The 27097-nt window shown below is 39.6% G+C and overlaps 1 protein-coding gene across 1 annotated transcript in view; it reads left to right on the top strand.

The window, feature by feature from the left end:
* The first annotated feature begins 4009 nt into the window (after positions 1 to 4009).
* LOC124162751 overlaps positions 4010 to 27097 on the top strand; it is a 1072747-nt gene continuing 1049659 nt past the window's right edge. The window contains exon 1 of the mRNA XM_046539387.1: positions 4010 to 5509. The gene's annotated coding sequence lies outside the window, so the exon portion shown is untranslated. The remainder of the gene's footprint in view (positions 5510 to 27097) is intronic.

The following is a 27097-nucleotide window of genomic DNA, read 5'->3' as shown; positions in this document are numbered from 1 at the left end:
TTGGAAATAGTAACTTAAATAATCCCACTATTTTCCCTCACTAACTTCTAATAATAGTTATAACCAGTTTCTGTTTAATTGTCACCATACCACGAAGAATCGAATCCCAATTCCTGGTTATTGCGTTAGATATCGTACGCTTACTATATATATTCACTAATTGCATTCAAATGCGATAGATATCTTGCAAGAAACACTTTTTTCCAAAAATGGAGACACTTGTATGCGAAAAAGAACCAAATTGAAAGATTTATTTTACACCTTGAAGATGAGATTATCGCGCACTAGCGACAAATTCAGTTTTACTTCAGCGAAAGCAAACAACCTGCTCTACAGAGGCTCCACCTGAAGTGAAACTCGCGAGCGACCGCGCCTGGATGAGCTCGCGAACGGGTGTACTTAAGGAGAGAGTTTGGCAGACAAGAACATCTTAATTGACTTAAAGACTTAAAGGCTGAATTTGCCTCCCGAGATATGCGGCCCGGTGCGGTTTTCCTCATCTTACGAGTATAATATCTCTCGCATCGTTGAGCGGCTACTGGTTATTACGTAATCGGTGCTGCGCGCCATGCGGGTCGCGGGAGCTCTTAATGCTCCAATTCTAGAGCAAACACATGCATCATCAACTGTCTCGGGCTCCAGCCGCCTTCCTCTTTTGAATGTGTATCCTTTTAAAGCTCTCTCGAGGTTGACTATGATTAAAACTGAGCCCTCATATCATTGATATATATTTCTGGACCCGTACAAGGCAGCAGTCAAGACACTTCCGTGAGCGAGTGCGCAATGGCGCAATGCTGCTTTGCGATTTCACTTACATCTTCCCAACCACGTGGGAATATATTCATCGCTCCATTTTGAGGTGGTAATTAGAACGAACCAGATACTCTCAATTCCTGAAAATGACAGCGAGTAAAGAGGCAGACGGTGGAAAAATAGGAATGAAAGTTACACATGAAAGAGCGGACAGAGTGATGAAAGAATACCATTATGCATTGGCTAGCCAAACCTCTAAAAAATTGTACATTCCTTAATGTATCAATGATTAATGAATTAGAGAGATAGCAATTTTCCACAAATTTATAAATAAAGAATGATGCGTTTCGACCGTCAAGTTATTCTCACGTGCAATATTTACATCTCTCGTATTCATTAATCAAGATGTCATTCTACCATACCTCGCCTGCCTCAGTAACTTTTTATGTATTTTTGTTATGACCATATTAAAATCAGAGTAATTAATAGCGTAAAAAATTAAAAAAATAACTCCAAATAAGAGATTAGTAAAGTTAGTCGTCAAAATTGATAAAATCCCTTCTGTATACATTTATATTTTTTCCGATATTTCAGCTCGTTTCACTAATGTATCAAGATCTAATTTTTGAATTCTATGTAATTAGCTTGATTTCAGACAAAATAGCCGAATTTTTTTATATAACTGTATACTAAGCAATGCGTTATAGGATTAATAATAAACCTGATGCAATGGAGCAACATTTTATCGTATATTTTGAAGGCTTTGTATAAAAAGTAGCTTGATAAAACGGTTCAGAAGGGGTTTATTAACTTACAATTACTTTTCTCATCCAGCAGGTAAACAGTGAGTTACCCAGTCAATAATCTCAACTTAAAACATAATACAAAGTAAATAGCCCTCCTAAATTAACTGCATTGGAAAATAAAATGGTTGTTCACTTACTTAGGGTAAATTAAAGGGGAAATATTCTTATCGATGAAATCTAAGAGGTCATTCAAGATTTTAGACAATCTTCATACCTGAATAAGTAAGAAATAATGAACCATAGCCGTAGCCGTTCAGGACCTGAAACCTTCAAGGTGCAAGAAACAATAGTTCATGTTAGACTAAATTATTCCCATCTGCAAAGACGGAGTTCATAATTTACGGATACAGGGCACTATCAAGAGAACACCCTTAACCAGGTCACGTGACGTCTACCATACGCCAAGCCATATTCTTTTCTTTACCCACATCGTGTTTTCAAAGTTAGGAAACTGTCTTTCCTTGTATCTTATTATTTTATACTTCTTAATTAGTTACCATTATGATTTTATGTTTCGACACATTTTTGGAATTAATACGAATATTTTGTTTCTTTTGGCGTCTGGTCACGGTATTAAAGATTTTATATATTTGCGTATATTATACATGTAAGATATAATTAGGGGCGACAACGGAAATTTACAATCACGATGTTCTGATCTATCAAATTCATTAATTTTCAATGTTATTCCTCGCAATGAAAAACATTCTGCAAAATATTAGAAAAAAGTGGATCGCATTGCGCTCATCGCCGCACTGCGGACATTTTTGAAAACCGATTAAAATATGGGCGAAGTGGCAACAGAAATCAGCCTTCAATATGAGGGAATTGAGCCTCCTATGTGCAGTTCCCTAGGTTGGAAGCAGGGCTGGGCGATATTTCAATTTTAAGTATTTCAAAATACGTATTTTAAATACATTTGTAATTTGAATTTGGAATTTCAAATACACGATTTGAATTTGTCTTGTATTTGGAGATCAAAGATTGATTTTTTAGGTATTTTCCCATTCTAAAATAAAAAATAAATATGTAAATTGCTTTTGAAGTAGCTCTGATAACACTTCAGCAACACCGTGCTGAAGAGATTGTTTCTTTTTCGGTTGACTCGTTTTCTTCATGCTTGCAACTATAAATTGCGTGCCGATGCAGGTTATGTTTTTTAAGATCCCTTAGTTTCCATACAAATGTATTTTGTATTTTGAAAGGTATTTAATATACTATTTTTAGCTTGTATTTCGAATGCCCAATTCAGGGTATAAATAGGTAGTAATTCAAATACATCTGGAGCGTATCAGTGAAACCTGGATAATTCGGACTCCTTTAATACGAAATATTCTTTAATTCGAATACATCTCTTGGTTCCTAGCATTTTGTATTCAAACAATTCTAAAAATTGTGGATAAATCGAATTTTATTTTGGATAATTAAAATTTTTGTTGTGTCAAATTAAGGTATAAATTATAATCTGCGACCCAAAATAATTGTGAATGCATCGGAAAATATGCTTTACCAACGCTATTGTCAGAAGGTTTGTGCTATAGACAAAATGCGTGCGTAGAGCCTGATGATTAATCCTTCCCCTGCCGCCCGCCGCGCCGACCGTTCCAAACCAACTTCTTAATTTGTTGCATAGGCTTACCTAGCGAGGGGCAGGAGGGGGCAGCTGCCCCTCTAGAAGCAAAAATCGCAAATGTTTTCAAGGAAAATAATATTTTTTCAATCAAATAATTCTAAAAACTGATAAATAGCTGTTACATTTTTCTAAAAATGTTTATTTCATTCACCTTTTCCATGCTTGAATCTTACCTTCAACTTGATCAACCATGGCTTGCCCCCCTAGTTTTGATCCTGGGTACGCCCTTGGTTTGATGAAATAAATATTCCTGTTTTACGGCTACTATAATCTTGTTAATAGGCGTTAGTCAAATTATTAATTTTTCAAAAGTGTCAATTTAATAAATAATTTTGATTGGAAATATAAAATTGATTGCTTTGGACCCATTTATTAAGAACATCTTTACTTCGAATTTTTGAATAGTTCCAAGTCTTTAACTGGTCCCTTGATGTTCGAATTATCCAAGTTCCATCAAGTTGTATTTTGTTTTTCAAACACTCCTCGGCCTGTATGTATTCCAGTCCTGGTTGTAAGGGTATAAGAATGCCGACGATCAAATGACGCATTTTATAAAACCAAAACAAGCACCACAGCCACATCCCAGACTTCCCCTTCATATCCTTACGTACAGATAATCTCCCTCTTACCCATCCCTCTCGCCAGTTCAACCTCATTCCCTCGTGTCTAAAATACCCTTTTTCTCCCCTCTCCTCTCTGCTTCCCCTCCCCCACTACACCATTTTCCCCTCCTTTTCTCCCTCCCCTACGTCACTTCCCCTCCTCCGGCGCGCCGCCAACTCCCTCCCCTGAACCAGAGCGCATTTTGAGCCGGTCCTTGCCGCCTGACGTTTGTTGCTGACTTCCACCACCGCCAGGGTTCCCCGCGATCGCACCGTCGAACGCCGTTGCGTCGAAGTCTTCGGGAAGTGCTCGAGAACGTCCGACGCTGTCAGCGCCGTGACCCCCTCGACCCTCCCCCGCATGTTGCAAACATGTCGCAGTGATCATACCCGCGGTTGGTGGTCCCGTGGATGCTTTAATGAAGCTCATGTGAGTTCTTCCGCTACTTTTATCGGCACGGAATACCAGCATTAATCTGGCATTTCTTTTTGTGGGACGTATCCGAGGCTTAAAGAGCTCTTGGTAGAACTCTCGGAAGTGTTGTTTTCCCAATCGGGATAGTGACTGGGCATGGTTCCCTACATGACCGACCTTCATTAGTGCAGTTTTATTGGAAGTTACTGTGTAACAGTATTATTTTAGCTCTGCACCTCCATGTTGGACTTTCCTGTGGCTGTCACCATTGCTATTCTCTCCCGCGGGAATGGCTCTTAATTAGTGCAACGGGCCAAAAAAAGTGTTTTCCTCCCTCATCATCGCCTCAAGGTTGACGGTTCGGCGGGCAGTGGGCCTTGCTCTATCGGCAATCCAACGGCCCCATCGGACTAACGTTTAGAAAGGCAGTGCACCCTTTGTTGAACTGTTCCAGTTGGTTTGCATATTTCTCCCTGTGGTTTACTCGCTTCGTACGAGTTCCGTGTGTGAATCTCACGAAAAAATCTACGTCTTTGGACCCCGTGATTATAGTATTTTTGAGTTTCAGTGTTTTTTTGTTGCTTGTTTTCTCCCTGTGCTGACCGCATCATTTCGAAAAGTTTCCCGACCTGTTTCCTCCTACTTAAGTGTTTTTTTGTTTTATATTTGCACCCCATTGTGTTTTGCGACCTGTTTATCCTCCCGAATGTACCCCAGTGCTACAATCAATCTCAACTTAAATGGAGTGTGATTTAATGCATGCAAAATAAGTGGAAGTGTGCTGCTCTCGGTTAATAGGGATCGGTCGTGAAGGGATGATTCACGTAGAAGAGCTGTAATTCGTGACTTCCCGACCATCTCTGAAGTTTCGGGGCATGTTCTTTTGAATTTTATTTCGGGGATTCTTCTTGGAGTAAAGAGGGACGAGAGTTGATCGTGTGAACTCGGTGTCTGAAATTTTTCCTTCCTTACCCGAGCAGTGACGGAAGGAGTTAATATTTTTTTCTTCGAAATTTCTTCGCTCGAATCTCACACAAGTGTCGCGAGAGAGAGGAGACTGTTGCTCTGTGCTAGTTTTATTTCTCTTTTTTTCAGTTTGATTTCAAAGAAGTAAAAAGAAGTTTATCTTGAGGAGACGGCTAGATGACGTCAGTTTTACACCGTTCCATTTGACGTCAATACGGAAGGTACTATTGTGAGGAGGGAAGTTTTTCGTTTGCCGTCGACGTGACGGTGAAGAGCCGCGGACGACGCCAGTGCGCCGACGGAGGAATTCCTCCACGCCCAACACTCGCAGAAGGTGAGTACGAAAACTGGCGAAAATTCCTATGGTCTCTTCGTCAAAATTTGTTCTCATCTAGCAAATAGCAAGTGTATTTCGCTTAAGTACTCGAGAGAGTACTACGGCAAGTGAATAAGTGAACTCAGAGAAAATTTGATCAAATAAACGTGTTCAATTAACAAAATAGCTTTGAAGATGATGTTTAGTGTTTTTCTGCGATTTTACTTACAACAAGTATTTGTTTCTCATAATTAAAAGTAACGGGCGTAACTTGGTGGAAATCCTTTACCGTAGGAATTTGAGAAATAAAAACTTGACTTTTTCCACATGGTGATTTATTGTGATCGACTATGGTATAAATGGCTGACCATCAAGTTCTCATAATGTTGTGCAGCAACGAAACATGGTCGGTCACCATAAGTAACAATGTGGAAAAAGCTAAGTTTTTATTCCTTCAACTCCTACGATATATTTCTTATTTTAAGCACTCGTGGGTCATTGTAGCTGTTAGTGATGACTTTTGGGTGTATCCCGCGAATTTGTTCGTTTTTTACCCGATTCTTCTTGGTTGTTACTATTTTACATGGGATTTCCCTGAACTTTCCATATGAGAAATTGACCAGCAATGGCCATGAAACGTCGGGCATAAACCGCAAATAAATCGTGGGACGCACCCGAAAAACATCACCAACGGTAAGCGATTGTTTAAAAATGGAAGCAAGCGTAGACCGCAAGTGAGTCGTTAGCGACGGCTAGAATTAATTGCAGATCCACTTAATCACGTACTTGGTTATAAAATAATCGTTTGAAACAAGTAAGTCATGGAAATGAATCAACTTTTGAAGTTTTGGCGATCTAAAAAGCCGAGGGCTGAAGGAATTCTATTTTTCGTATGATTTGATGGAATGCGGTTAAGTCTCTTTCCCAGTTACATTGAAAGCGTAATATATTATGATCTTTCCATTCTATTCGGGTTTTTTCACCGCGTTTGTTGTATTTTAAATATATATATTTATTGGGAGGTGTAAAAACTACGATTGCGGAATATTAAAATATGTTGAGAAATGCGAGTGTAAAAAAATGGATTCCATTGGTTTTGACTCGTTAAATGTGAAAATGAACATAAATAAATGTCTTGTATGATGTGAGGCACGATATGGTGGAAGTTCTTAATATTAATAAAATTATAGATTGCTATATTTTCCCTGAGTTTTATTATGACACTACGCGTTTTGTCGTTACAAACAGCATTGTCAAGTGTTTGGTAATGTTGTTTGTAACGACAAATCGCGTAGTTTCATAACTAAACTCAGTGGAAATATTGCAATGTCTAACTTTAATAATATCAAAAAAATGTTTTGGTTAAGGTAACGAGTGAATTTTGAGTTTTTAAGTGTTTTAAATTCTATGATCCATACAGTGTAAAGCAACCTATGAGTAGTTGAAAGCATTACGTCGAAGGGAACTATTACCGTCAAACTCCGTCGTATCTGATGCAGCGCTCGGGATTGAAGTTTTACGCGGCATTTTATATCGCGGCGACAAGAGCTGCGGCGAAAGACGAGGCACTTAAAGGATGCAGCAGGATTTTGACGCATAACCCGTTCGCCATTGAGTATCGGATTCTATCCCATCCCGCACACCACTCTGTACTACAGCGATATGATTCCATCTCCATTATGGCCTACCAATAGCATCCACAATCTACGATTCGCCCATGAATTCCAAAAACCGCATTTTGACCATGGTCCTCGCATTCTATTGCATGGAACCTATGTGAAACTCGCTCTCACTACAGCCCCATCTATCAATTTTCATTTGATGAGTAAACACGTTTTGATTCTTAAACCGCGGTAAATTCGCTCGTTAGAGCAATAGTTCATCTATTATATCAACCCCGAAGGGCAAATACACGGTTGTGGATTGCGGTACAACGAGGAAAGCAGAGGGATGCTTGAACTCATGGTCAAGCTGGGTTGGGCTCTGCCCTGCTTCAGGAGCTACTGGCAGAAAATGGGTTAAAATTCACTACGATTTCTTACACTTTGATTATTTATTTGTCCTCGCTGAAAGTGTATTTTTTGGAGAAACGTCACTTATTTGGCATCCGAATATTAGCTTCGCTCATTACTTTTAAAGGGTGAGGAGATGAGAAATATACGTTTCCAAAAGTAGGAGGGAATGGCAAATACCAATCTTGACTTCAGAGGAATAGAGTTGCGAATTTATTATGATTGTGATTTTTTTCCAGCGTCCATAGAATTTTTAGTAGTAAGTTTGGATTTTGCGAAAATATATTACTTAACTGTCGGCGTAGTAGCATCCGAACGACTCGGTAGCACCACTTCACATTTTTTTGCAATTAATATATCACCAAATTTCACAACAAAATATTTTGCAAATAAAAAAATTATTCTTGTTTTATTTTGTACTTTTCCGGACTTTGGGGCAAAAATATATCTAATGAAGTGTCAATGGAGACGTAGTAGCTTGAGGTTGGAATTCACGGGGGCCATCTTTTACCGAGGTGCTTTGCCAGACACTGTTACGAACATTGTACACCACACAAGGTATTATACTGATAAAATAATACGAAATTATATTAATTCCGGAATAAAGTATTTGATAGTTATATTTTATGCACGGTCAACCAGGCAGTGTTGCAAGTTAAAAATAAGTACCATATTATTCATTTCAGTATCTAAAATGAAAAGCTGCACATATAGCTTGAGAAAAAGAGATAAAACCTGCTCCCTTTCTCTCTCCCATGATATTGCATCACATTTTTGTTTAATGGAGTTCGATTGGGCAAGAAGTCGAACTTAAAACTAAATATTTGAATATGAATTACCATAATCAATTCAAGTGTTTTCTAAATATTATGCCTTAGCATTAGCAGATTTGATAATTCAATAATCACTTGTGAAACAGCCGATATATTGCTAAAAAAATATTTAAAATATATAAGTAGAATTTTCCAATCTACGCTCGTGTGTTTGGTTTTTCAGGTGGTAAATATATAAATCATGTGTGCCATATCCATGGAACAGCTATCCGATAATTGCCTTAATTTCGAGATCGTAAGACTTACGAGCCATGAGAAACCGTCCTCGCTGATTGGCAGAAAATCGTTTCTCTACTGAATATTATCCAACAAATTGTATAGAGCGTACGGTTAACTTTTACGGAGAAGTCGATGTGGCGGAATGTTGTGCTGGCTCTTTCTTTTCCGCCTCCCGCGAGCGAGTCATCCATCGCGGCTAAGCCTACCTCAGGTGACTGAACACCGTTGCCACCGCGGCTAAGAGAACACCTACTCGTAGATTCATCGATATCTCATACGGACTTGCTTTCGCTAACGCCCCGGCAAATTAGCCGTTAAGTTGGAGGTTCCCCGAATTAAAATTTATGTTTTCATTTAATGGCTTTACCGAGCAAGCATCCTTCATTAGTAATTAAAGGAATCCGAAATGTATGCTTCTATAACTTTATCAACTCTGAATAAACAGTGGGAAAATGTTTTAGAAAAATATGGCAACTTTCTGTTTTGGGCGTGTTACCTGTGAAAATTTTAACTTAGGAAAATGGACCTCAAAGGTATGCCTTCTATTTATGAGTTTTAGAAAAGCAATGAATAGAGAATGAGCATAACACCTTGCTAGGAAGGGTTAAAAAGGCCGTTCCGTATGCTCCAACGACCAGTACGATCCTCACAGGACTAGCGCGGAAAAAGGCGTTCTTTCCCGCGCAGCAAAACCAAACGTCAGCGGCTATCGCAGGGTCAGTGTTATCATAGCTCACTAACTCGACTTTTGGAGGAAGAACGTTTCAATCTTAGAAAAATGGGTCAGAAAATCTATGAAAATGGTGTCCCTTTTGAAGCCGTGGGACATACCACACACAAATCCAGGGAGCGCGAAGCGACCTAGTAGAAAAATCTGCCCCCATACTCTAATTGCATGGCATTACACGCCTCTGGCTCATGTTTAGGTGTCTCATACTTTTGCATATCGAAATCAAGCATTAGATTGAACCTTTTGAAAAAGTGAAATATAGTGGGCAAGAGCATCCACGAAAAGATTGTCCATTATCAGAGAAGTGAAGAGGATCGGCACTAATATTACAAAAGAGGATCCTCAAGTTACCCTTCAAATGTGTTGTCAGCCACCGCGCATTTAAATGGGTTTCCAAAAGTCGCCCCTCTTATCGCTGTCGGATTGATCAGAGTTTCACGGAGAAAATAAGGTATAATTAGTGGTTTTAACCGAAATTTATATACACGATTATATAATTATCAATTTCATTACTTTTCAAAGATTTTCTAGCAATTAAAAACACTTTATTACAAAATATTGGATAAAAGTGAATCGAATTGCACCCATTACCGGAAATTTTTGAAAACCGATTAAAATGTGATCAAAGTGGCAGCAGAAATAAGCCGTCGATGTAATGGAATTGGGCCTCCTCTATAATCTCCCCTTGGGGATCTGGTTGGTGTGGTGTCTAGAGTTCTGCCTTCCTAGCCTGTGGGTTCGGATTCAAATCCTAGAGGTGGCGGAGATTTTCTATAGAATCACCAATGCCTACTTTGATTATTTTGTGGATTAAATTGGAGGAGGAGAAGCGAGAGGGTGTGGTCCCCATGGCGCCTTTCGTCAAGAATAGGCGAACGCCGGCGCAGGGTTTCTCTCCACCATTTCATGTTTGCCCTTTCATTTTGGTGCATATGTCCGCAGCTGTCTATCGCCTCCTACAAGTACAATAGCATTCCCGTACACAAAGAACGCCCGAAAATATGCATAAGTTGGAATGTTCGTTAGCGAGAGGCTCGATCCTTATATGGATATGAGAATCCTTCTGCCAGGGGATAATCTCTTTCAACAATTACTTTTTACTACCGATTGTGAAAGATTAAAAAAAGGTGTATGTAGGTACCCGTTTTATTCTTTTTTCCGATTCGTTTCCTTCCCTGCGTGCTATTCGCGTCAGTTATATGGAATTCCTTCCCTGACTTCAAAATATCCTTTCTTGGACCTCTTTTTCTCTCGAAAAATTGCTAAATCTTCCCTAAAACGCATCCTGAATAATTCACTACTACGTGGTTAGTTGTTTATATTCTTGTAGGCGATTCCTTCCCTTGATATACGATTGTCTCTAAAGACGTCAATGCACCAAAGCTCAAATTAAGTCGCCGACCCATTGGGCGGAAGTTTTCGTTTTTTTATTGTTTGCTTTTTATTTTCTATATTTTGCTGTAACCTATCCCACTCTGTATTGCGATTTCGAGTCTGGATATACAATTCCATTTAAAAGTGTCCCAAGGCAGATTTTTCCTTAAGTGAGATGTGTCTGTTGGTGACAGGTCAAGTGAAAGGTGCCCAAAATGCAAGGCTTCACAGCATTTATTTCGGAGTCGTTAGGGCGGGAAATACCGTCAATGCGGCATCGCTATTTATGAATTATTTTTCGGTGAACCGTGCCCAACTGCTTTGCGTCGAATCGCCCGTATTTTCACCCTGAGGGTGGATGGGGAAAACAAATCATCATTAATTGCTCAAATCTATATTTGAGACCAGCGGTCGCATGAGATTGTCTCGATAAAAACTTCGTGATTCGTCCGTAGTCAGCCCCATTACCGATATCGACCGTCTGCTCCGAGATGGGACGATATGTCGGGCATTATTTGGACAGTGGAAGGAAACTCGGTTGCATTGAAACCTATACTTGTGTCCTCAAGGCTGATTTGAATTTAATTTTTATCGTCGTATTCGACCTTATCCACCACATATTGCATCATTGCCATTTGCGTTCATTGGCTTAAATTACTAGCATTTGAACGTTGGAACTCGAGATAAGGGTTTTTAGGAGAATTGAGAAGGTGAAGTAGACGGAGAGGAAGAGGAACGATGAAGTGTTATAAAAGGAGGGTGATGAGAGGAAAACTATACATAAAATACGGAGATAGAAGTTCTGTAATGGGACGCTCCCAGAGCGGGAATGCTGGAAGCCATATTCGAGGGAAGAAGGTTCGGAAAGCGACGAAGAATAAGTAAGCAAACGGAAGTAATGGGTAGAATAAGAACGATTTAGCCTTATTTTGAGTTGAAAAAGGAAGTTAAATATTTTGAACGCAGGAAAAGTGCAGTGATTTGATAAATGTTCCACGTAAAACTACCTCAACCGGTAGAAAACTTTAAAAAATAAATACTTCAGGAAAATCTGTATTGTTAAATTTTATTTCAAATCTCACTCCGTGTAATTGGTGAAAATCAATATCAATCATGATTCCCGAAGATAAGTGGAGAGTGATGTATGAGTTTCTTTTCAGGATAGAACGCAGTTGTTAAACCCCATAGTTATATCAGTGTTTACCAATCTGGGTTTCATCAACTCAGTGCTAATTTCTTGGCCTGAACTGTGAAAACAAAAACCCGGGTCAGTTAACATGAAATTAAGTCTGAATTTAAATATTGTTTTTTATATTTTGAAAGTTAACTACTTCCATGTAGTATTTAATTTTCGGAAGGAATGGGAATTCCTTTTCCCCCGAACAATGAGATGATTTCATAAGTACATAAATGAGAATTTCGACGGACATTATTGGGCTTTCAAATTCATTATGTGACGATCAGTTCCGATGAATCTGAGAAACTATGCATCCTTTGCAAAGCATCCAATTTTATTTCATTATATTTTGATACCATAAACTCATTTCTTCTTATGCGGAATGTCTCAAAGTCACCCTCACATCTCATATACCCCAGGTTCTAATTCCATCGGTGGCTGAGAATTGTCTGAGTTTACCCGATTCCTTTCTTGAGTGCTTTGTGTTGGGCACCATGAGCAAATTACACCATCCGTCGTATGGGGCGTTAAGCCTTGGTCCCCTTCACTGGCCCTGGTTACTCTTCCTTCCCTATTCTTCCACAAGGTTACATTTTGTTAGCTCCTGTAGTGTACACACCAACAGGTATAATTCTTCATTCCTGGGACCCCTTTACTGGGTATCAATGGAGGTAAATGATTTCATTTCAGCGCTCATATATGTTGTCTACATCAATACGGCGTATATCCTCAGGGATCGAGGTCGAACAAAAATAAATTAGGTCTAATATTCTGTCGCACGAATAGGTTTTGTGAATTCTTTTTTTCCGTAAAATGAAGGACTTTAATAAATGCTAGGTGTGACTGGCATTAACATTTCCTTTTTTTTGTTAACAGGTTGTGCCCAAACGCCCTTCTAAACGCGAGTATTGGGGCAGCTAGCGAAGAAGTATATAGATGAGGGTAGATGAAATTAAATTTAAACTTGAAGCTTGAACTTGGTGGAAGGGCTCCATATTATCAATAACAGACAATTTGTTACTTCCGAAATATATTTATAAAAATTTATATTTTTGACCGATTTCGGCTGTTTCAAAGGTTTATATTTTCTGTATTTGATAATGGTGTAACAGCCGAAACCGGTCATAAAATATAAATTTTTATAAATATTTTGTTGAAGTAACAAAGCGTTTGTGATTGATAACAGGGTAGATGCATGTTACGTGTTTCCAGAAGCACCTTCAATTTTGAACGCTGAGGTTTATTGCGTAGAAAATTAGATCTTTTCGGAGAAATAAACGGTGTAAAACGAGAAACGGCGATAATTATTCGATACCATTAGAATTTTCGATTTAAAATGGATAAAATCCTATTTCTCTGACCGATGAGGATAGCTTCTTTGACCTACTTGCAGTTGGTAAATGTGTGAATAGTGTCTGAAAGCACCCGTATCAAATTCATATCCACGGAAAACTCCATTAGTAGGCGAAGTTCACGATTATATATCATCTTTCTGCTGCTTGCTCCATCCGCTCTTGATCTGAGCTATTAATCCTCGATATCGTTCCTTTGTGGCTGAAAATTATAACCCTGGCAGCGAAACTTACGACTTCTACTTTGAGAACGGACGTGTTCGTTTGAGAATTGCTAATTACAAAGCTTCATTTACCATTCTCTGCTGGAAATGCCCCTTTCCTGTTTTTACATTTCGTTGTTTGTCGTCATTTCACGTCACTGAGAGTTTAAAAAGAGATAATTCTGGGAACGGAGTAAGTATAACGCTTGCTATGATACAAAAATTTTCTCGCCAGAGTAGATAAATTGGTTATTTCTGTTCTCTTTGTTTTCAAAATATCATCATCTTCAGTCAGCAATCCTAAGATAGGTTGGACGAAGCTATCCATTCCGTTCTGCTACCCGTTAGCCTTTTCGTGGTGACATATTTCTTCCCTTAAACATACTTTATTACCCTTCCAACGTAGCTCATTTGGCTTGCCCTTTGTCCCTTCCACCTGTCACACGATAGTTTTCATCAGGTCATCATGCCTTATAATGTGGTCAACTAAATTGTCCCGTTTAATCATTAAGGGTGTTAGAAGACTTCCCTTTTCTCCCACTCTTCTTTGAACTTCCTCATTGATAACTCGGTCGATCCATTTTATCTTCATCATTCTTCGATATAAGCTCTTTTCGAATGCTTCCACTCATGTTACTCCGCTGCTGTCAACGTCCATCTCTCGCTTCCATAGAGAAACATGCTCCATAAAAGGATTTGATGAATTATTTCCTTATTTCTCCAGAGTGTGTTTAGAATGACTTCTTTCAAAATATAAAGTAGGTAATGAAATGCGATCATTTCTCATAATAATAGTTTATAGAATATTTATTACTAGTGAGTGTCTATGCCTTGTCTAGGAGAGAATGACATTCTACTTTTCATTTGGTGGCTCTGTCTACCAAAAATGTTTAACCATCTGTTTTTTTACCTTCCCTGTGCTTATTATATTCATTTATATACGTACCTGTTACTCTTAATTTCATTCGAAGTTACTTTTATTATATTTTTGGGAAAGATATTTTGTGTTTTATGAGCCCCCTATTAAAACACTATTTTAATTTTTTAAAGGATTTTTTTTTGCTGGATGGAATAGTTGGATTGTAGAAAATACGATATGAGGGTCAGAAATGCGTTGAGGAATCTATTTCTTCAAGCTTCTCGTGCGCTGTCACACAAAAATGTGGCCGTGTGTGCTAAGAGGAAAATAGCTCATATTGGTAGGAATTTGAGAAATAGGTAGGAATAAGTTGCATGTGTCGGTATAGGAGAGAAAATTGAGGTTATATATGTTACCTTTCATGGGAGCCCATTCCATTTAGCCGTGCGGTAGGGTATATATTTAGGCCATTTTTTCCTAGCATTTAGACGTCGCGTCGGTCGTGCGGAAAATAAGAACGATCATTCGAACTTCAAGGTCAGCTTATTTCTATTTTCCGAGTAAACTTAAATTACGTTCGACCATCGACTTCGTAGCCAGGTCTGATTCCTGGCCAGTGAATACAACTTCCTTGGAATGATACGAGCATTCGAGAATGCTTAGTGATCCTGAGTATTGCTTCCAAGAACTATTCGCATATGCGTGTTCATTGTTGTCCACCAGGAATCGTATGAAACATTTTTTTCCTTAAAATAGTACCCTCGAGAAATTGTTGGAAAACATTTGAAGATACCTGTCGTACCTGGCCACCGTTAAATTTTTGTGCTAAGTGTCACAGTGTGTCCTGTGTTGGTAAAAGAGAGCGTTGTAGTCTGATGGATAGAGCCCTTAGCCGATGACTGAAGAGCTCCGGGTTTAAATGCGTGAAGCCACCGGACACCCCTCTTAAAAATTCTCGTTGTGTGAGGTGGACCAGGTAATGTAACTGGCTTTCCTAAATTGAATTTCAGAATTTCATACACCAATGCCTAATTCCGGGGTGAGCTCTACCCACAACAATCAATAATCGTCATTAAATTCAATCTGGTTTGTGTTGTGGTTAGAGTGCTTGTCTCCTATTCCGTGCGTCCGAGTTCAAATCATGAAGAAAATTTTTCTGTCTGCCAAATCTCTGTTAAAACACCTACTTAAAAAAGGCACTAAGTCCGTTAGATGAGACGCTAAGTCGCGGTAGGCATGGAACTTTTTTGTTAAGGGCACCAAGGTTTCTCCCCACTCCTGACTTCTCCTATAACCAACCTACCAAGCCAGTTAAATATAAATGGGAATATGTGATGAAAATCATGTACTATTTTCCTTTTGTGGGCTTACTTTTTCTCTTCTTTTAGTGTGTTTTTTCATTCGAGTTGTTATTACTTCTGTGGGAGGAAAACAAATGCTTATTTTTGAGAGGAAGATTAGTCGATATAAGATGAGGCGATTAAACCTCTCCCTCGGGTTCATTTGAATGATAAACGGACTACCGCTTTCTCCTTATCTCCAAAGAATAAGGTTAGGCAAAATAAGGCTTCAAGGGGACAGCGATGAATTATGAGTGTGAATATGGAATGGAAATGATAAAATTATAAACTTTTGGAGGCGCATTTTTTTCTCTTATGGTTATCACAATAATACTAGTGTCATAGTGGGTATTGGAAATATTCGGTTAATTTTTTGTGAAGGATTAGTCAGCGAGGTGACTCCAGTCTGCCTGACATGAATGTCGAATGGTTTAAAGTTGCCTCTATCTCTTCGAGGGGCAGGTAAGGATGTGCGATATGGATCTTCGGGGTAATATATTACCGTTTACACAATGAAAAATAGACGGGAATGGATATGGAAATTAGTAAATTTTGACCCTAGGTGGGCACACTCATTATTTTATTGTAGAGAATAGTTGTGAACGTTTTGTAGCTGAAACTCGATTTAAAATAAACTTCTCTTATGGTTTAAGTGAACGATTAGTAATCGAGGTCATCTGAGCTCAACTGTCACGGAGCGATAAGAACTCCTCTTTGGGTACATTTGAATTTAGCGAGGGTTCATGGTTCCTTCTCTCTCTTCGAAGGGTTGAAATGGATGTGCGATATGGATCCACGGGGGAAATCTGTTTCCATTTGGTGAATGAAACATAGATGGAAATACGGTATAAAAATTATTTCTTATCTTATGTGGACACAACACTTATTTTATTTAAGAGGATATGTATAAACGTTATGTATCTTAAACTCAATTAGAAAAAAACATCTCTTCTTGCTAGAATGAAGGATTAGTCATAGAGGTCACCTAAGCAAAACCATCATGGAGTGATAAGAACTCCCCTTGAGGTACATTTGTATTTAGAAAAGGTTCAAGTTTCCACTTATCTCTTCGAAGAATAAACTTGTGTGGCATGGATCTACAGGGGACACCGCTGACCCCTTGATCCTCTTTCAACCCTTTTATGCCGTCACAAAGGCCGAGGTGGCATCCCGCTCCAGTTTTAATCTTCCATCTTCCGGAAGGTACGGTAACTGGAACGTCTCCGTGCCCGGTGTTTACCCGCCGGATGGTGGGTCCTCCACACAAAAGAGGGGCCCCGTCCTCCCCCCCTAGGTGTCCATGCGTGGCAAATTGCCGCAGCCGCTCCGCTTCACGGAAAGCGACAAACCGAACGGGCGCGGCTGAATTCTCTTTGTGCTCCCAGAATGTCGCCGCCCCGTCGCGTCGGACCCCGCGGGCACTCTGGGAGAGGGTGGGGGAATAATTGGCCCAACACGCTCAACAACGTTCACTCTCCTAGTGCTCTTTACGCCACTTCACTCACCACTCGAGAACCAAAACCCTCTGTCGAATCGGTACGCCACCTCTCCATCGCGTAGCGCGCTTTCGCGAGAAAACCTAACCCTGTCGACGTGCCTACCCTTCTATTTGTTCAATGATTCTGTGTCTATACTCGAAGGTAGTCTAACTTCGCAAGGTGGAGGTGGACGAGACGTGGGTGACAATCGAGGAGATTGCACTGAGGAGTCTCCTGTCCATCCAGTAGTACATTTGTGTCGCCACTCGGCGCGTATTTTAATCTGGTTTCAAAAATATTCATAGAGCGGCGAAGAGTGCTAGGGGATCATTTTCTTTTTAATGCAATTTCGTATTTGCAATCACGATTGATAACATTGAAGAAATATGAATTTGGTAAGTTAATTCGTTATAATATAATTTTCGGATCATCATCATTGGTCAAAAATCCTAAGATTGGTTTGACGCAGCTCTCCATTCCTCTCTCCTATCCGCTAACCTTTCCATAGCGACGTATTGCTTCTCTTTCACATCCTTTATAAACTGTCCTATATAACACATTCTGGGCCGTCCTTTGTCCTTCTTCACTTCCACCTGTCCTTCAATGATTGTCTTCATCAGGCCATCATGCCTCAAAATTTGGCCAACTAAGTTCTCCCGTCTTCTGCTTAAGGTTTTTGGGACGATTCTCTTTCCTCCCACTCTTCCCAGCACTTCCTCGTTACTTACATTGTCGATCCATTTTATCTTCATCGTTCGGTAGCACCACATTTCGATTTCTTGAATTCTCCGCCGCTGTCAACGTCCAATCCTCGCTTCCATAGAGAAACAAACTCTATATGTAGCGATAGCAGTCCTAATTATAGTTCATTTCTCCGTAAAACTCGGAACTCTACTCCCGTTTGAAATACGGAAACACATAGGTCTATTTAAATGCGCAGTGAGTGACAACACCTTTAGATGCCGTCTGGTGTATTCTCCGTAGTAATATTCGTGGTGCCAACTGTGATAGTTAATATGTCGGCTGCGCCCCGGGCATTCTTTCACGGCGTCTACAGTTTAATTTCCAAATAAAAGTTAATTCCCAAGAATCAAAACTTAGAAAAGTAAGATCGGATATGAATGCTGAATACATGCATTCTGGGAGATGCCCTATCGTATCGCCTGCATGCTTGGTGTGGGCACCACGTCTGCGCCGAATTCTAATCTGGATATCATCCTGATATCGATATATACAGGGTGGTATCCAGAAGTAGTAGGGCTGAATTTTAAAAAACTTTTATTGAACATTTTGATACATCGACTCAATACTCTTCAAAATAGGCCCCTTGGGCATCCACACACTTCTTGTAGCGAGTATTCCAGGTCGTGAAGGCCTTCCGGAAGTCGTCCTCCGGGATGCTGTTCAGCACCCTCGTCGTCGCCGCTTGGACCGCTTCCACCTCATCAAAACGATGCCCCTTGAGGTGCCTCTTGATCCTGGGGAACAGGAAGAAGTCCTGTGGTGCCACATCAGGGATGTAGGGGGGTTGAGGCAACGTGGAAACGCCGAATTTGGCCGGGAGGTCCCTCACAATCCACGCGACGTGGCACGGTGCATTGTCGTGGTGGAGCTTCCAATTCTCCTCCAGGTCTGGTCGCACGCGTGTGATCGAATTTCGCAGCCATGTTAGCACTTCTACGTAAAATCTTGCATTTACAGTATGTCCAGGTGGTACAAACTCCTTATGGACAATTCAACGACGGTCAAAAAATGCAATCAACATCGATTTCACTTTCGATTTCGAGATTGACGGATGCCCGGCGCATTGGTCATCCTCGACGACCTCCCTGCCCTCCCGAAACAACTTGTGCCACTCAAATGTCGAGGAACGACTCATGGTAACCTCCGTGTAGGCCTGCGTAAGCATTTTATTGGTTTCAGTTGCCGAGTTTGTAGCAAAACTTGATGACGTACCGCTGCTCTAAATTTTGCTCCATCGCAACCAACGACGAGGCGTCAAAACAGGAGGTCACGAAAACAGTAGTCCACACTCAACTAATGCACACAGGCGAATGCCACACATCAAAATCTGTTCCCAAGGCTCCCCCCCACAACATCCGGTCTTGCAGACCCTCCTCAATCTTTCTGCCCGTGCGGAAAAAAATCAGTCCTACTACTTCTGGATACGACCCTGTATTCAAGAGCGCTTAAGCTGGCTGTGTGGCAATTAAAAGTGGAAGCTCATATCAAACTTCATTATTATTGATGGAAACGCAAAAATTGAAAAAAATGGCAATATGATGAGTAGAGTTTATTGATATCCTATTTGTTCTCCTTATGTATGAACATAAAATTTAGTGTTATTGAAATTTCCAATCGAAATAAACAGCATGAAAACCAAAAGTGTAGTCTTAGTTAGCCAATGAGATATATCTAGTGATCTAAAACATGCCACTCCAAATAATTACTTTCTAAAAAACTTAGATTGATATTCATTTTTTAATATTCATAGAAATTCTTCATTGGTTGTTTTCTTGAAGTAGTTGCTTCGAAAGAAAGCTGATTTTCGAGTCGGAAGTAGCGGATTATGCTCAGGAAGAGTATTTACCCTGTTGAATAAAAGTAGAGGAGGGACCGCGAATTTTTAGTAGTCAACCCTCGAGGCGCCAATGGTTCTGGATAAATACTCAGTCGCTCCGTCGAAATAGAATGCTGCATCTGTAGTGCTGTGCTCGTATGGCGTGGAAATCTCTCTTATTTTTTTATTCACCGCCCGCCACCACTTCATTCTCGAGAGCTCCCGCAGTTGGTGCACTTCCCGCCGAATCTTTTGTCGAGCGCAAACCCGCTCACTTTAAAGCGTCGCACGAACGGAACCCACTGGATTTTTGGGTGGAGCCAACACAAACACATCAGGCTCTCAATCCCCCATTCTTTGCAGCGCGTCGTCATATGTCCGTGTTTCTTTTCACCATCTTTATGTATAAAAAAATATGCCTGTGATTCATAATTCAGAAAACTGTATTTTTTAACGTTAACATTCTCTGATTCAGTTAACAACGTTTTATTTTCCGTGGAAGGAAGTGTCTTCACGACTTCAACTATAAATCGCTTCCTGTAACGTAGTAGAAAAAATTGGTCGGCCGTGACCATCGGCACAGTCAGAAACTCCAGAAAATCAATTATAATGCGTACTATTCACGACAGAATCCTTCGCTTCTTTTGACTTGTTTTGCTTGATCAATACCCTTTCTCACGTCAATTTGCATTTCACAGGTTTCTGTGAATGATTCAGTTTGACTGTGCTGAGTAATTTAAGTTATTAAATAATAACTAAATCCTAATAGTATCCATTTCGCTTTTCATTATGCTTTAGGCTTATTATATAGGCATTATGGTGTCTAACAAGTGGTTATGATAGCTGTTGAAAAAACTTTAAAGAAACCACTAATATTTCATCGGCATCATCATGTTTATTATGGCAAACTCTTTAGTGAAATCCTTCTGACAAATACTTCAGCTTAAAACCTGAAGATAGACCACGCACTGAAATAGTGATCTGTATTTGTCTGCATTGTCGTGTCATCCACAAACTTGCCTCGAGAAACTTTGTGAATCTACGATATAGTTTCATAGTTTATCATGAAAATTAACGCTCCCTTTTTATTTTAATTATTTTAATTAATTTATTTAAATTATTTTCCCCTTCTTTTCCTCCTTTTTCTCCACTAGTTTTCAAATACCCAATAGAAACCATCATTTTGTAGAACTTTTTTTCGTGGTTTTACTTAAATTCCTATGCATATATGGAGTGAAGATGAAACCGGAACGTACGCCAATCCCTCTTGACCATGAAGGGCAGCCGTTGAGCTCTGTGCTGCTCCTATTGTTTGGAGATGGCTCTTTTAAAGAGGACTTAGGGTTTTATTCTTCTTGGACTTACAAGTGCAGCAGAATTTCCATAGGTTACCTCCGCTTATATCGCCTCTTCAGTCCCATACGATTTCCCATTTCTTTTCTTACTCTTACAGTAGGGCTTTTATAGTTTTCGTATATTCTAAAACGACGATAGATTTACTTTAGCTTTATAAGTACAGGATAGTTTTAATACATTTGCGAATAGCTTAATCTTGGAGTTCAGTTTTCAGATTTTTCTTACCACGATTACGGTTTTGACTGCATGGAAATATTAAACATACCTACCATGAATGTATAGTTTTTACGTTTAAAAAAAATTATGGAATCGAATATTGCTGAAGTACATGAAATTCCTATTTTCGATAATTCGGTGACTATTATTACGAGGCACTGTTCTATTTGCGTTAAATTTGAGAAAATATTTAACACATAGCGTTTTTTCTCAGTTTAGCACAACGTATATGCGTGTAGTTATGCTCAGAAAAATTAATATATCACGAAACAGCTGAAAAACTTCCCATGTATGATCAAATGTAAACATTTTGCAATATTTCCTTTATAAATGAAAGATTCGATTGTTTAAAATTCCAGCGGGTATCACGAAATTTTTCGCCGATGCTGCCGCGACCTTGTGGATAGTGTTGACTCAGAGTCTTGAATTAAAGGCCTTGAAGAATTTTGAATACAAATTTTTAATGCAAAGCATGGGTATTTTTATGCACCTTCGTCTGGGCTATGAATGAATGAGTACAAAAATTCGATACATAAAGGCATAAAATATCATATTTATTCATAGCTCTGATGAAGGGGAAAGTTTTCCATTCAATTCTTCAAGACCTATACTCCAAGATACTGAATGAACATTAAAAATAGATGTTAATAGAAGACAAAAACTCAAGTTGTAGACGATGTTCAAAGCATGCACTCATTTTTCTGTGAAATAACTGTATACGGGTGTTATTTTAAAACATTTAGAACCGATCCGCTAAAACATTTAGATCCGCTTTTCTAGCGTTACTCTTTCCGCCGATATAGTGAGCCTCCGAAGCTCCGGAAGGGAAGCTGGCGGGTTCCACCGGCAGGAAAATGTTTGGAGTGGAGAGTTTTCTCTCGCGGAAGGGATATCTCTATTCCCGTCTCTCACGGCCCATGTCTTGTGTGCATCCCGCCCCTTTCCTTTCTTCGCGCCGATGGACCTCCTCCGTTCGGCTGCATCTGCTCTCTTCGGGCCATTTGGAGCCTTCCACGGCCGCCCGCCGCGGCGCGCCGCCTGGGCTTGGAGTGTAGAGGCAGGTGGCCGGCAGTCGGCTTTGTTACGCCCACTAGCGGGGCGAGGTTTTCCGCTTCTCGTGTTTCTGGAATCTGGGTTTCACAATTACTGCAACCAAGGAGACTTTATAGAGGAGTTTTCTATCGAGGAATTAAAAGATTTTCCTCTCCATAAAAAAATCTGCCCATTCCGTAGATACATCAAATCATAGTTGCATTAGTAGTGCTCCATGTCGCCCTAATGACGACGCGCCGTGGGATTTTCCTATCACATTCCTTTCATCCTCAGTGTTGAGGCACCGGCGGGCTTCCTCATATATCTTCATCTACATCTACGAACTACCTCGCAAGCCGCCTAAAAAGGCGTGTGGCAGGGGGTGTTAGCACACCAGCCATATCTATATAAAAAGCAAATGCTCAAACAAAATTAAGACTAGCATTTAATAAAGCTCTTTATGGTTCCTGGGAAAATTACCTAATCCATCCGTTCGGTGAAATATCTCTCTTGATTTATCGCTTCTGTCGGACCTGGAAATATAGTGGGGCTCCAACATGATGTTCTCTGTATGGCTCCTAAAGATATTTATTTTCAATTGTTCAAACAATCTAAGCCTGGTGCACAGCCTCCGAGTCACTAGCGGCTCCCATCCTAATTCGCTTAACACCTGGGTGACGCTGTCTGTACACTCGTAGCAGTTTTTGACGAATCAAGTAGCTTTCCTTTGTATTTTCTTCAGTTCGCGGATTAAGTCTTTCTGCGCCAAATCCCACACGCTCACTGCATATTCAAGTTGTGGTCGGACGAGGGCGAAGTAACACCTTTATTTTAATTTCTCATCTGAAAATCTTCCCACAATACACTTGATGAATCCGACCTTGAGGGCTATGCCTCAAATATTCCTCATATGTGTTCCCCACTGGAGGCTCGAAGTTATCGTAACCCTCAGGTACTTCACTTCACACCTTGTTAGTCTGTTTCCTTTGTGTTAATACCATCCACAGCATAAACACGGTTATAGTTGAACTAACTCCGCAAAATATGTATCGCTGTGCATTTGCTCAGATTAATTTTGAGTCCCCACTCTTGGCTCCACAAATGAGCGTTATTTACATCCGATGATAGAATTTCAATTCAGAGTGATTACTATTTTACGATAAATTACAGCGTCGCCATGCGTCATGTCATCTATGTCATGCGTCGCGACGCATCCTTTCTTTTGTTCTTTCCTCTCCACACCCCTTCTTTCTTACCTGTTTTTATTTTTCACAAACGATAAAATGATTTTGTAACCGAAAAAATACGTCATTCTTCGTTAAAACTTTAGGGAATAATGTTAGTGAAAAAAATTTTTGGGTTATGTCGCTGAGTCGATTTTCGTGTTGTCCCAACGTTTCCCGACCGATGCTGTTATCTTTTACAAGGGAATATATTGAAAAAAGATCGGTTCGGAAACGTTGAGAGCTCCATAAAATTGGCGTGGCGATATAGCCCAAAAATTATCTGTTCAAATGACGTAAAAATACGACTTTCAATGTCTCACCGATCATTGTGTCACAGTGGATTGCTCAATTTGCTACATTAGCTAGCCCTTCAAATTTCCCCTGCATCATTTCTCAAGGCTTTCTTTGTTACGCGGAGAGGGCTCAGTGTTATTTACAGAAGTCTTCGATATTGTCTCAAGTCTGAGCGTTAACCGGCCTTCTACAGCAGAACTGGCTCGTGATCATTCTTGTGGCTAATTTCCAAGAAACACGGCGGGGTCTTAGCCTTGACGGAGATTGACCATGACAGGATTATTTGGCGTGTAAGACCTTGGCAGTACCTTGAAAAAAAATGTGTATATATGAATGGTGCACAGCGGAAAACTCTTGAGGTATTGCTATCTCTCTGTTTTTGGTTCTTTTTTCTCTTTCCGGAACATGGAGTACCTGCGCAATGACTCCCTCTATTAATCATTGATCATTGATGGACATGGATATTGAAACTTATAGGAAAGGGGTAAAATGCAACAGATTTATTGCAAAATTATGCCAGCCGATTTTGAAGAAAAGTGTTTGAAAGACCGTTCATTCAATTTTACAACAGCGTGTACTATCTTAAAGCTTTATGAAATATACATTTTTGATGGATAGCAAACCATTTTTATGTTGATGATATTATATGCTTTGAAACGGAATTTTCTGCCCATTTTTCTTATTGCCTCGAGGAATCATAGAACTTACGGCTTCATTGCAACCACATTGGTTGAGATATAAAAATTTCCTCCTATGGATATTGTTGGTAGAAGTTTTTAAAATGATACCGTTAGGGTTATCATTATTGCAGTTTGCGATTCAGATGTCAATAATCATTCTTTTAGAATCCTTTCACTCGTCGAAATCGCCGTTTGGATCGTCTTCTTGGTCAAGAATAAATTTTGAATCCACTGATATTTTCAGAAACTAGTTGTGAATCGACAACTTTTGGCATATATTCCGGGTTACGAGCGCTCTGACCTACTGGGAGCCAGCCGGCGCAAAGGGGTGCATTGTTGAAAATACGATATCCTAAGTTGAGGTATCTCATGATATCTATTGACAAAACATTTTTGGAAAGGAAGAAGTATATTGTTTTACCTTTAGAAATTTATTTCACATGATTTTCGGAATTTGTTCATGTGATAATTTTCATTTTTTCTTTCATTATATTTGACCTAGATAGGGTCCAATCCAATGGAATAAGCGTTTGGCTGGTGGTCGAAGGGTCGGATGTCAAACCTCGGTTACTTTCGGGCACCCAAAAGAAAAAGCCTCCCAAGTACCACTTAGACCAGAGAAAAGAACTGGTCCTCACCCCTTGATTGCATGAAATTCAATTACCTGAGGTTTTGTCAGCGGTGAGCTCTACCTATCCTTACCAACTTTTCGGTTAAAAAATTAAGTAAATGAGCAAATACCAAATATGCATTTCATGAATTATCGAGACAATTTTTTATTCGGGTCTTTTTTTTCGAATCGTCAAATTATTAAATTGATAGTGAAAAGTTTCTCGGGTATTCCACCGGTTGGCGTTCTCCATATCTCCCGACGTTTCGAGCAACGACTTGCTGTTCATCCTCTGGGGGGATCTTCTTAATTCATTAGATCCCCTGAGGATGAACAGAAAGTGGCTGCTCGAAACGTCGGGAGATATGGAGAACATCAACTGGTGGAAAATCCGAAAAACTTTTCCGCACCTGATACGCCGGGAAAACCTGAGATCATATTTTTATATTTTTCGTGATGTCGAGGGTATCTTTTTGGCTTCTAATAATGCTGAAATGCTGAAAAAGACCCAATTCCATATTACATAGGTCAAGAATTGGACAGAAATTGGTATGAAAATAATTCTAAGGCAGATAAATCTTTTATGCCTGACTTTATGTCTGCGTATGGTTACCCTACTCCAGCTGACTTCCGTATTTCTTCTATGGCGTCCGTCCAGGCATAACCAATATAGATTGGACTGTAAAACCGCCCAAGGAAGCAGAAAATTGACCCTGTCGCTTGGGCTGTTCAATAGATCCCATCTGCGTCAGGGCATAAATTGGTTTCTACGACTCGTCCCTTTTCCGTTTATTGCTTTTCGATCGACTCGTGATCGCAAAACGCTTATTTGAAGAGTTGTGTTTTAGACCTATCTCAAGATTCTTGTGCATTCGTTCGCCCGAAAAGTGGCTCGCTCTTGACATTTGACGGTAGAGAAAAATCAAGAAAAGTACCCATCCACAGTAGAGAGCATTTTCATGTGGCATACTTCGCTTCTCTTTACGGTGAGTTTTCTTTTATTTATATTATTTCCATTCTATTGCATTCATCTAGCATCAATGTTTGCGCTACAGTTTCTTCCCTTAGTCACGATTAAAATTTTCCTACAGTGCATTTAATAACATTTATCTGCCGGTTGGTGTTAATATGTTTCATACGTATAGGGTAATTTTCTGATTACAAATGTGTGTGATAATTTACGCCTGTGGCTTGCATTGGGGTGATATTTACCCCTACTTATCCAAACAAGCTTAGTGGTTGAATTTCTCAGTGACGGTCATTACGTCCTATTTCAACCTGATGCATTACGACTTTTCTTCCTTGGCGTATTTCGAGTATAGGATGTGAATACAGATAAATGCTCTGTTAGAAAAGGATTTTTTATGTGAAACAGTTCCATCAACGAACAGTTAAGCCCAGGTTGAATGACCAGTGCAAATTGTACGTATAGTGCCATGCAATTTCCTCAAAATTTTGCAATTTCAAAATATATTTAGTTTATTCATGCTAGTCGTAAATTCGTAAAGGTCGTCCTGTGTCTGAGGTAAAGATAATATAATGGTACTGAGTTAAAGCCGTGTTTTATCATCAGTATAAGCCTACATTTAAAAGCGTATTACCTGTAATGATGCCTTTAATGACCAGTACTACTCTAATCGATCATTTTAGTAAAAAAACATATATTTAATGAAAAATATAATATTTTATTTCTTAATTGTTTTTTTTCACGAAAAAAGCATTCCAGTGCTATGATTAGAAATACATTTTTTTCACTCATGCTCGATATTTTATCCTATATAGTTTGTAAATTTATGCATTGAATTTCATCGGTGTATCAAAATGCAGTTCAAGGTATTTGGAGACTATTTTTTCCGTGCAAGCGTTACTTTCCTGTTGATTTAGCTCGGCGCTATGATTGAATCTTTAAAGGTGCCTGGAGAGAAACGTATTGGCGTCTTTTTTTATTTAAATTAATCTCAGTATTCCCTTCGCATTGAATTTCTGTGACCGTGCTGCTCAAGGGTATCAACGAGGTGATTTTATATCCTGTAGGCCAGGAAATTGGATACCAAT

The sequence above is a fragment of the Ischnura elegans genome, chromosome 7 (genome assembly GCF_921293095.1).
Source record: "Ischnura elegans chromosome 7, ioIscEleg1.1, whole genome shotgun sequence".
Taxonomy (NCBI): Eukaryota; Metazoa; Arthropoda; class Insecta; order Odonata; family Coenagrionidae; genus Ischnura; species Ischnura elegans.
Note: the sequence above shows the minus strand (reverse complement) of the source record. Positions and strands in the feature narration are given on the sequence as shown.